We start from the raw sequence: 10,209 nt of genomic DNA on the forward strand, positions 1-10,209 counted from the left end.
TCGAGCAATTGATAGAACCGCGCAAAGTCATGACGATATCTAAGGCAATGATCATACATATAGGCATCACGTTCGAGACAAGTAGGCCGATACTTTCTGCATCTACTACTATTACTCCAAGCATCGACCGCTATCCAGCATGCATCTAGTGTATTGAGTGACGAACAGAGTAACGCCTTAAGCAAGATGACATGATCTAGAGGGGTAAACTCAAACCAATGATGAAAACCCCATCTTTTTACCCTTGATGGCAACAACACGATGTGTGGCTCGCTACCCCTTCTGTCACTGGGTGAGGTCACCGCATGGTATGAAACCAAAACCAAGCACTTCTCCCATTGCAAGAATCATAGATCAAGTTGGCCAAACAAAGCCCACAACTCAAAGAGAATTACAAGGATATGAAATCATGCATAAGAGAGATCAGAAGATACTCAAATAAGATTCATAGATAATCAGATCATAAATCCACAATTCATCGGATCTCGACAAACACACCGCAAAAGAAGATTACATCGGATAGATCTCCATGAAGATCGTGGAGAACTTTGTATTGAAGATCCAAGAGAGAGAAGAAGCCATCTAGCTACTAGCTATGGACCCGTAGGTCTGTGGTGAACTACTCACGCATCATCGGAGATGTCATGCTGTTGATGAAGAAGCCCTCCGTATCCGAATCCCCCCTCCGGCAGGGCACCAGAACGTGCCCCAGATGGGATCTTGCGGAGACAGAAGCTTGCGGCGGCAGAAAAGTACTTTCGATGATCTCTTGATTTTTTCTGGGATTTTAGGGAATTTATGGGCGAAAGACCTAGGGTAGAGGAGGCCCAAGGAGCCCACAAGCCTCGGAGGCGCGGCCCCCCTGGCCGCGGCTAGGGGGCTTGTGGGGTCCCTGGTAGCCCCCTGCCCTGATTCTCACGCTTCGTGATCTTTTTCTGTTTTGGAAAAAAATCTTTTTGGCAGTTTCGTTCCATTTGGACTCCGTTTAAAATCCTCCTCTGAAAGGGGTAAACAACATGGAAAAAACAGGAATTGTCACTTGGCACTGAGTTAATAGGTTAGTCTCAAAAAAGATATAAAAGGCATACAAATCATCCAAAGTTTGACAAGATAATAGCATGAAACCATCAAAAATTATAGATACGTTGGAGACGTATCAAGCATCCCCAAGCTTAACTCTTGCTCGTCCTCGAGTAGGGAAGTGATAAAGAATGAATTTTTGATGTGGAATGCTACCTAGCATAGTTTTGCTTTGCAACTTCTTTCATGTGACATGAATGTTCAGATCCGTAAGATTCAAAAAAATAGTTTGCTATTGACATGAAAACAATAATACTTCAAGCAAACTAGCAAGGTAATCATGAACTTTCAAAATAACAAGGCCAAAGAAGGTTATCCCTACAAAATCATATAGTCTGGCTATGCTCCATCATCCTCACACAACTAATGTAAATCATGCACAACCCCGGAATTGTCCAATTAATTGTTTTCGCACTCTTACTTTCTCAAACTTTTTATAACTATCACGCAATACATGAGCGCGAGCCATGTATATAGAACTATAGGTGGAATAGAGTGTGGTGGTGGTTGTGAGAAAAAAGGAGGAGATGGTCACATTGACTCGGCATATCAAAAGGCTATGGAGATGCCCATTAATAGATATCAATGTGAATGAGTAGGGATTGCCATACAAAGGATGCAGTAGAGCTATAAGTATGTGAAAGCTCAAAAGGAGAACTAGTGGGTGTGCATCCAACTTGGTTGCTCACGAAGACCTAGGCCAATTTTGAGGAAGCCCATCATTGGAATATACAAGCCAAGTTATATAATGAAGATTCCCACTAGCATATGGTAGTGACGAAATGAGAGGCTCTCAAACATGAAGAACTTGGTGCTATTATGAAGCACAAGTGAGGAAAAAGATAGTAGCATTGTCCCTTCTCTCTTTTTCTCTTGTTTTTTAGTTGGGTTCATAGGCCTCTTTTTTTCCTCTTTCCTTTTTTTATTTGGGCTCTTTGGCCTCTTTTTTTAATATTTCCTCACATGGGACAATGCTCTAATAGTGATGATCATCACACTTTTAGTTACTCACAGCTCAAAGGTTAGAAATGACTCTATAGGTAATGCCTCCGGCAGTGTACCGGGATGTGCAACGATCTAGCTTGGCGTATGACGTTGAAACATCTCGCTAGCTATCTTACGATCATGCAATGGCAATATGAGAGTGATGGCACAAGTCATGAGATGGAACGGTGGGAGTTGCATGGCAATATATCTCGGAATTGCTATGAAAATGCCATAGTAGGTAGGTATGGTGGCTGTTTTGAGGAAGGCATTTGCTGGGTTTGTGCACCTGCGAGAATTGTGAGGCACTAGAGAGGCTAGCAATGGTGGAAGGTGAAAGTGCATCTATACCATGGACTCACATTACTCATGAATAACTCACATACTTGTTGCGAAAGTTTTTATTAGTAATCGAAACAAAGTGCTAAACGCATACTCCTAGGGGAAGGGTTGGTAGGTGTTAACCATCGCGCGATCCCGACCTCAACACAAAGGATGCCAATCAATAGATCAATTATGCTCCGACTTCCTAACATAGCGGTTCACCATACGTGCATGCTACGGGAATCACTAACTTCAACACAAGTATTTCTAGATTCACAACACCCTACTAAGATAACTCTTAGTATTACCAAATCCACATCTCAAAACTAATTGAGAGGAATCAAGACTTCTCTTTGTACTCAATGCACATGAAGATGGAGGTTTTTGTATCCACTTTGGATACCTATCACTTTTGGGACTACTTTCATAGCATAAGTCAACTAGCAATTCACGCACCGCCGTGCTCTAAAAAGATCTAAGTGAAGCACATAGAGCAAAATTATCTAGCTCAAAAGATATAAGTGAAGCACTATGAGCATTCTAGCAAAATTACGATGAGTGCATGTCTCTCTCTAAAGGTGTGCAGCAAGGATGATTGTACACAAAAAAAAAGACTCCTAAGATACAAGACGCTCCAAGCAAAACACATATCATGCTGTGAATAAAAATATAGCTCCAAGTAATGTTACCGATGGATTGAAGACGAAAGAGGGGATGCCTTCCCGGGGCATCCCCAAGATTAGGCTTTTTGGTGTCCTTGAATTTGGCTTGGGATGCCTTGGGCATCCCCACGCTTGAGCTCTTTTCACTCCTTATCTCTTTGTCCATGAGAACATCACCCAAAACTTGAAAACTTCACAACACAAAACTTAAACAGAAACTCGTGATATCATTAGCACAAGAAAACAAACTGCCACCTCTTTAGGTACTGTAGCAATCTTGATTTCTATTTATATTGGTGTTGGGATACTGTATTCTCACTTTTCCATGGCTAGTACCCCCTATACTAACCATAGTTTCATCAAAACAAGCAACCAACTCAACAAAAACAGAATGTGTCAAAAACAGACCAGTTTGTAGCAATCTGTATACTTCGTATAGTTCTGGCACCTTAGAAATTCTGAAAAATTACGACTGCGTGGGTAAAATCCATATTAACCACCAGAAAAAATAATCAACTCAAAATATCTTTCTGAATAAAAATGAAAAATCATCTCATTTGCGAAAAGTTTCTGTCTTTTTCCAGCAGGATCAAACAACCGTTACCAAGACTAATCGTAAAGGTTTTGCTTGGCTCAAACACAAAAATAAACACAAAAAACACAATCATAACTTAATTATGATAGTGTGGACGCAACAAAACAGAAAGAAAAAGAAATAAATTCATTGGGTTGCCTCCCAACAAGCGCTATTGTTTAACGCCCTTAGCTAGGCATAAGGCGATAGAATCACGTATCGTCGTCTTTGGTGGTCAAACCATAAGTGACCCTCATCATGGATTCATGAGGCAATCTTATTTTCTTTATAGGAAAGTGCTCCTTTCCCTTCTTTAAAGGAAATTGAAATCTAATATTCCCTTCCTTCAAATCGATGATGGCACCGATAGTCCTTAGGAAAGGTCTACCAAGAATAATAGGGCATGTAGGATTGCAATCAATGTCAAGCACAATGAAATCCACGGGTACATAGTTCCTATTTGCAATAATAAGAACATCATTGATCCTTTCCATGGGTTTCTTGATAGTAGAATCCGCAATATGCAAATTAAGAGAATGCTCTTCAATCTCATTAAAACCCAGAACATCACATAAAGACTTTGGAATCGCGGAAACACTAGCACCCAAATCACACAAAGCATTGCATTCATAGTTTTTGATTTTGATTTTGATAGTAGGTTCCCACTCATCATGAAGCTTTCTAGGGATTGAGACTTCCAATTCAAGTTTCTCTTCAAGAGATTTTATCATGGCTTCGACGATATGATCGGTAAAGGCCTTGTTTTGGCTATAAGCGTGCGGAGAGTTTAGCATGGATTGCATCAAGGAAATCCATTCAATCAAGGAGCAACTATCATAATTGAATTCCTTGAAATCCAAGGTAGTAATTTCATTACTACTCAAAGTTTTAATATCTTCTAGTCCACTTTTAATGCTTTTAGCATCAAGATAGATGGACTCCGAATCATTGGGGCATTTTTCAACCAAGGTGGATTCATATCCAGCCCCTTCGTCATTGGGTTTGACACAAGAAAACAAAGATTCAATGGGAGTCACACCAAGCACTTTAAGATCTTCGTGATTCTTATCACGAGAACACGCCTTTTTAAGCCATTCATGTCTAGCACGAATTTGGGTGGTTCTTTCTTTGCTCTCAATCATGGAAACACGCATAGCTTTCAAAGTTTCCTCCATATTAATCTTGGGAGGAGCACATCAAACTTTCAAAGCATCAATATCACTAGACATTCTATCAATATCTTAGCCAAATCGTTAATTTTGAGTATTTTTTCCTCTATGGACGCATTGAATTTTTTTGCGAGTTGATAAACTCTTTGATATTACTCTCTAGATCAGAGGGTAATCTGTTGTAATTTCCATGAGTATTGGTGTAGTAGTTGCCAAAGTTATTAGAGGAGTTACTAGAAAAAGGCCTAGGAACATAGTTTCCTCTAAAAGCATTGTTGTTGCCAAAATTATTCCTACCAACAAAATTAGCGTCCAAGCTAGCGTTGCTACTCTCAATCAAAGAAGACAGGGGCATATCATTAGGATCTAAAGGAGCACTTCTACTAGCAACCAAATTCATTAACTCATCCATCTTAGCACTCAACGAGTTAATCTCTTCTATAGCGTGTACTTTCTTACTAGTAGGTGACCTTTCAGTGTGCCACTCAGAGAAGTTCATCATGATATTGTCTAGGATTTTTGTGGCTTCTCCTAACCTGAGTTCCATGAACTTCCCACCTGAGGCAGAGTCCAAGATATTTCTAGAAGTGAAATTCAAGCCAACATATAAAATTTGTATAATCATCCAAAGACTCAAGCCATGAGCGGGACAATTTCTAATCATCAATTTCATTCTATGCCAAGCTTGTGCAACGTGTTCATGATCAAGTTGCTTAAAATTCATGATATCATTACGAAGAGAGATAATCTTAGCTGACGGAAAATACTTGGATATATAAACATCTTTGCACTTATCCCAAGAATCGATACTATTTTTGGGCAAAGACGAAAACCAAGTTTTTGCTCGATCTCGCAATGAGAAAGGAAAAAGCTTCAATTTAATCACATCATTATCCACATCTTTCTTCTTTTGCGTATCGCAAAGCTCTATGAAGGTATTAAGATGGGATGCGACATCTTCACTAGGAAGGCCGAAAAATTGCTCTTTCATAACAAGATTCAGCAAAGCGGCATTGATTTCATATGACTCCGCACTAGTGGCGGGAGCAATCGGAGTGTTGATAAAATCATTATTATTAGTACTCGAGAAGTCACAAAGTTTGGTGTTTTCAGTCATGGTGACTTCGGCAAGCAAGCAAGCACACAAGCAAACAAAGAGCAAGCAAGAAAAAGGGCGAACGAAAAAGGCAAATTGGTGAAGTGGGGGAGAGGAAAATGAGAGGCAACTGGCAAACAAAGTAAATGCAAGATATGAGTTTGCGACACTTACTTGGATGAGTTCTTGACTTGATCCTCCCCGGCAATGGCGCGATAAATCCTTCTTCTACTTCGCAAACAACAGCGCCAAAAATTGACACGTTGATGGAGACTTGCTTGCGTTGGTTTTTCCCTTGAAGAGGAAAGGGTGATGCATCACAGGAGCAGTAAGTATTTCCCTCAGTTTGAGAAACAAGGTATCAATCCAGTAGGAGAATCTCGTCAAGTCTAGAGTACCTGCACAAACACAAAGAGCTTGCACCCAAGCTATAAAGGGGTTGTCAATCCCTTCAAGATTGATTGCAAAGTGAGATCTGAAGGCGGAAAGTGAAAAGAATAAATAGTGTAAGGCTGAAAATATGGTGTGGAGTAGACCGGGGGCCGTAGTGTTCACTATAGGCTTCTCTCAAAATAGCAAATATCACGGTGGGTAAACAAATTACTGTCGAGCAATTGACAGAACCGCGCAAAGTCATGACGATATCTAAGGCAATGATCATACATATAGGCACCATGTCCGAGACAAGTAGACCGATACTTTCTCCATCTACTACTATTACTCCATGCATCGACCGCTATCCAGCATGCATCTAGTGTATTGAGTTCATGACGAATAGAGTAACGCGTTAAGCAAGATGACATGATGTAGAGGGATAATCTCAAACCAATGATGAAAACCCCATCTTTTTACCCTTGATGGCAACAACATGATGCGTGCCTCGCTACCCCTTCTGTCACTGGGTGAGGTCACCGCACGGTATGAACCCAAAACCAAGCACTTCTCCCATTGCAAGAATCATAGATCTTGTTGGACAAACAAAACCCACAACTCGAAGAGAATTACTAGGATATGAAATCATGCATAAGAGAGATCAGAAGAAACTCAAATAAGATTCATAGATAATTTGATCATAAATCCCCAATTCATTGGATCTCGACAAACACACTGCAAAAGAAGATTACATCGGATAGATCTCCATGAAGATCATGGAGAACTTTGTATTGAAGATCCAAGAGAGAGAAGAAGCAATCTAGCTACTAGCTATGGACCCGTAGGTCTATGGTGAACTACTCACGCATCATCGGAGAGGTCATGGTCTTGATGAAGAAGCCCTCCGTATCCGAACCCCGCTCCAGCAGGGCACCAAAACGTGCCCCAGATGGGATCTTGCGGAGACACAAGCTTGCGGCGGTGGAAAAGTACTTTCGATGATCTCTTGATTTTTTCTGGGATTTTTGGGAATTTATAGGCGAAAGACCTAGGGCACAGGAGGCCCAGGGAGCCCACAAGCCTGGGAGGCGCGGCCCCCCTGGCCGTGGCAAGGGGGCTTGTGGGGTCCCTGGTGGCCCCCTTCCCTGATTCTCAGGCTTCTCGATCTTTTTCTATTTCGGAAAAAATATTTTTGGCAGTTTCGTTCCGTTTGGACCCCGTTTAAAATCCTCATCTGAAAGGGGTCAAAAACATGGAAAAAACAGGAACTGGCACTTGGCACTGAGTTAATAGGTTAGTCTCAAAAAAGATATAAAAGGCATACAAAACATCCAAAGTTTGACAAGATAATAGCATGAAACCATAAAAAATTATAGATACGTTGGAGACGTATCAAAGTGAGCTCTCAATGAAAGTACCAATATTGGTGACAAAACTAGCAGATCTCAGGTAGGGGGTCCTGAACTATGGACCTTGGATCGATGGGTTGTAGGAAGAGAGGGGAGACAACAATTTACCCTGGTTCAGGCCCTCCTATGGAGGTAATACCCCACATCCTGCTTGATTGTATATATGAAGATGATTCCAGAGTAGATCTACCATGAGATCGTATGTGTTAAACCCTAGATGATTCAGCCTCCGCTATACGGGTAGGGCTCCCTGGTTTATATCGACACCAGGGTCCCTGGGGTTTAGAAGGTACTGACTATAATCGGGAATAGATGAGCCGACCTATATTTCTAAGCTTGGAGTCCACGCCAATCCTTGGTGCCTTCCTTCCTCCGTACAAAGTCATCTACTATCTGGACTCTGATGATCCGGTCTATGGGCCGGTACCCCGAGGACCCCTTAGTCTAGGACTCCCTCATATGGCAAATGTTCTAGATGATGTACTACCTATCGATTATAATTTTCCTCATGAGCAACTTGTTGTTATAAACACTTCATGTAGTACTCCTTCGTATGCGGATTATGCCAATTACATTGTTGCTAAATTTATTTCGCCTAGCTTCACCTATCAACAGAAGAAAACAAATCTTCTTTGATTTATGGCATTACTTGTGGGATGACCCACATCTTTTTAAAGAAGGAGTTGATGATGTGATTAGACTTTGTATACCTGAGCATGAACATGAAGAAATTCCAAGTAAGCGCCATCCCAAGGCCTATGGAGGACACCATGTCGATGACGGAACTGCAAACAAGATATTACAATTCAGTTTCTATTGGCCTACTCTTTTTAATGATGCGTGTAAGTATGTCCTTTCTTGTGACGAATGTCACAGAATTGGTAATATTGGTAGACGTCAGAAAATGCCTATGAACTATTCACTTGCTATCGAACCATTTGATGTTTGGGGCTTTGATTATATGGGTCATTTTGCTTCCTCTAATGGGTACACTCATATTATAGTTGTTTTTGATTATGTTACTATGTGGGTAGAAGCTACTACAGCTAGCAGCGCTGATCATAACACTTCGATTAAAATGCTTAAATACATTATCTATCTGAGGTTTGGTGTCCCTAGATATTTAATGACTGATGGTAGTTCACATTTTATTCATGGTGCTTTCCGTAAACTGCTAGCCAAATATGATGTTAACCATAGAATTGCATCACCTTATCATGCTCAATCTACTCGTCAAGTTGAACTGAGCAATCAAGAAATTAAATTAATCTTGTAGAAGACCATTAATAGGTCCAGAAATACTTGGTCTAAGAAACTTGATGATGCTTTGTGGGCTTATAGAACCGCTATATAGAATCCCATGGGGATCTCCTCGTATAAAATGGTCTATGGAAAAGCTTGCCATTTACCTCTTGAGTTAGAACATAAGGCTTATTGGGCAATTAAAGAACTTAATTATGATTTCAAACTAGCTGGTGAGAGGAGGTTATTTGATATTACCTCACTCGATGAATGGAGGACACAAGTTATGAAAGTGCTAAGTTTTTTAAAGAAAAGGCTAAAAGATGGCATGACAAGAGAATTCAAAAATGAAAATTTAATGTAGGAGAATTAGTGCTTTTGTACGATTCTCGTTTTAGATTTTTTGCAGGGAAACTCCTCTCCAGATGGGAAGGGCCTTATGCCGTCGAGGAAGTTTACCGCTCCGGTGCTATAAAAATTAATAACTTCGAAGGTAAAAACCCAAGAGTGGTGAATGGGAAAATAATCAAGCATTATATTTCAGGTACACCCATTAATGAGGAAACTAATGTCATCCAAGTCATAACACTGGAGGAGCATATATAGGAATTCTTCCGGAACACTCCAGAAACCTGAAAAAGGGGTAGGTAGGTGGTACGTTAAGTAAACCGACAAAAAATTCCAAAAAATATTTTTTACTGGTTTTGATATTTTAGAAAAAATAGAAAAATAAAACGGAGTCTAGGGGACCCACGTGGGAGGCACAAGCCCGCAGGGCTGATGGCTTGTGGGGCCCTCGTGCGCCCCTCGAACTTTGAATTCCTCCCGAGCACATATTCTTACCTAAAAAATTCAATATATATACTCCCGTGTGTTTTGATCACCTCATCGCGAGTTTCTCCTCTATTCTTGTTTTGAGCTGTTTTTCTAGCAGGCCTCAGAATATGCCATCCCAAGATTCATACAGAGAGAGTTATGTCTCCCACTATATTTCAGACCCAAAGATCTTTGGGGATATCTAGCCCTACCTTTGGTCCATGGATGATGATGAGGACAATGATTTGGAGGAAACAAAGGAAGCCATCTAAGATGGAGATGAAGTACCACTACCTCAGCCCAAAGATATGCATGTGGACTTCAAGAAGTCCAGTCTCCCAAACAGGGTAAAGAAATCTAAGGCTCAATTTATTCGGTCACATTTTGTGCAGGAAAGCAAGATGGTATTATGCAAAAAGATATTGAAGCTTGAGCAAGAGACAAAGGACTTGAGGGAGGAGAATTTTATTCTCCTACGTAA

Source organism: Hordeum vulgare, chromosome 5H (genome assembly GCF_904849725.1).
Source record: "Hordeum vulgare subsp. vulgare chromosome 5H, MorexV3_pseudomolecules_assembly, whole genome shotgun sequence".
Lineage (NCBI taxonomy): Eukaryota > Viridiplantae > Streptophyta > Magnoliopsida > Poales > Poaceae > Hordeum > Hordeum vulgare.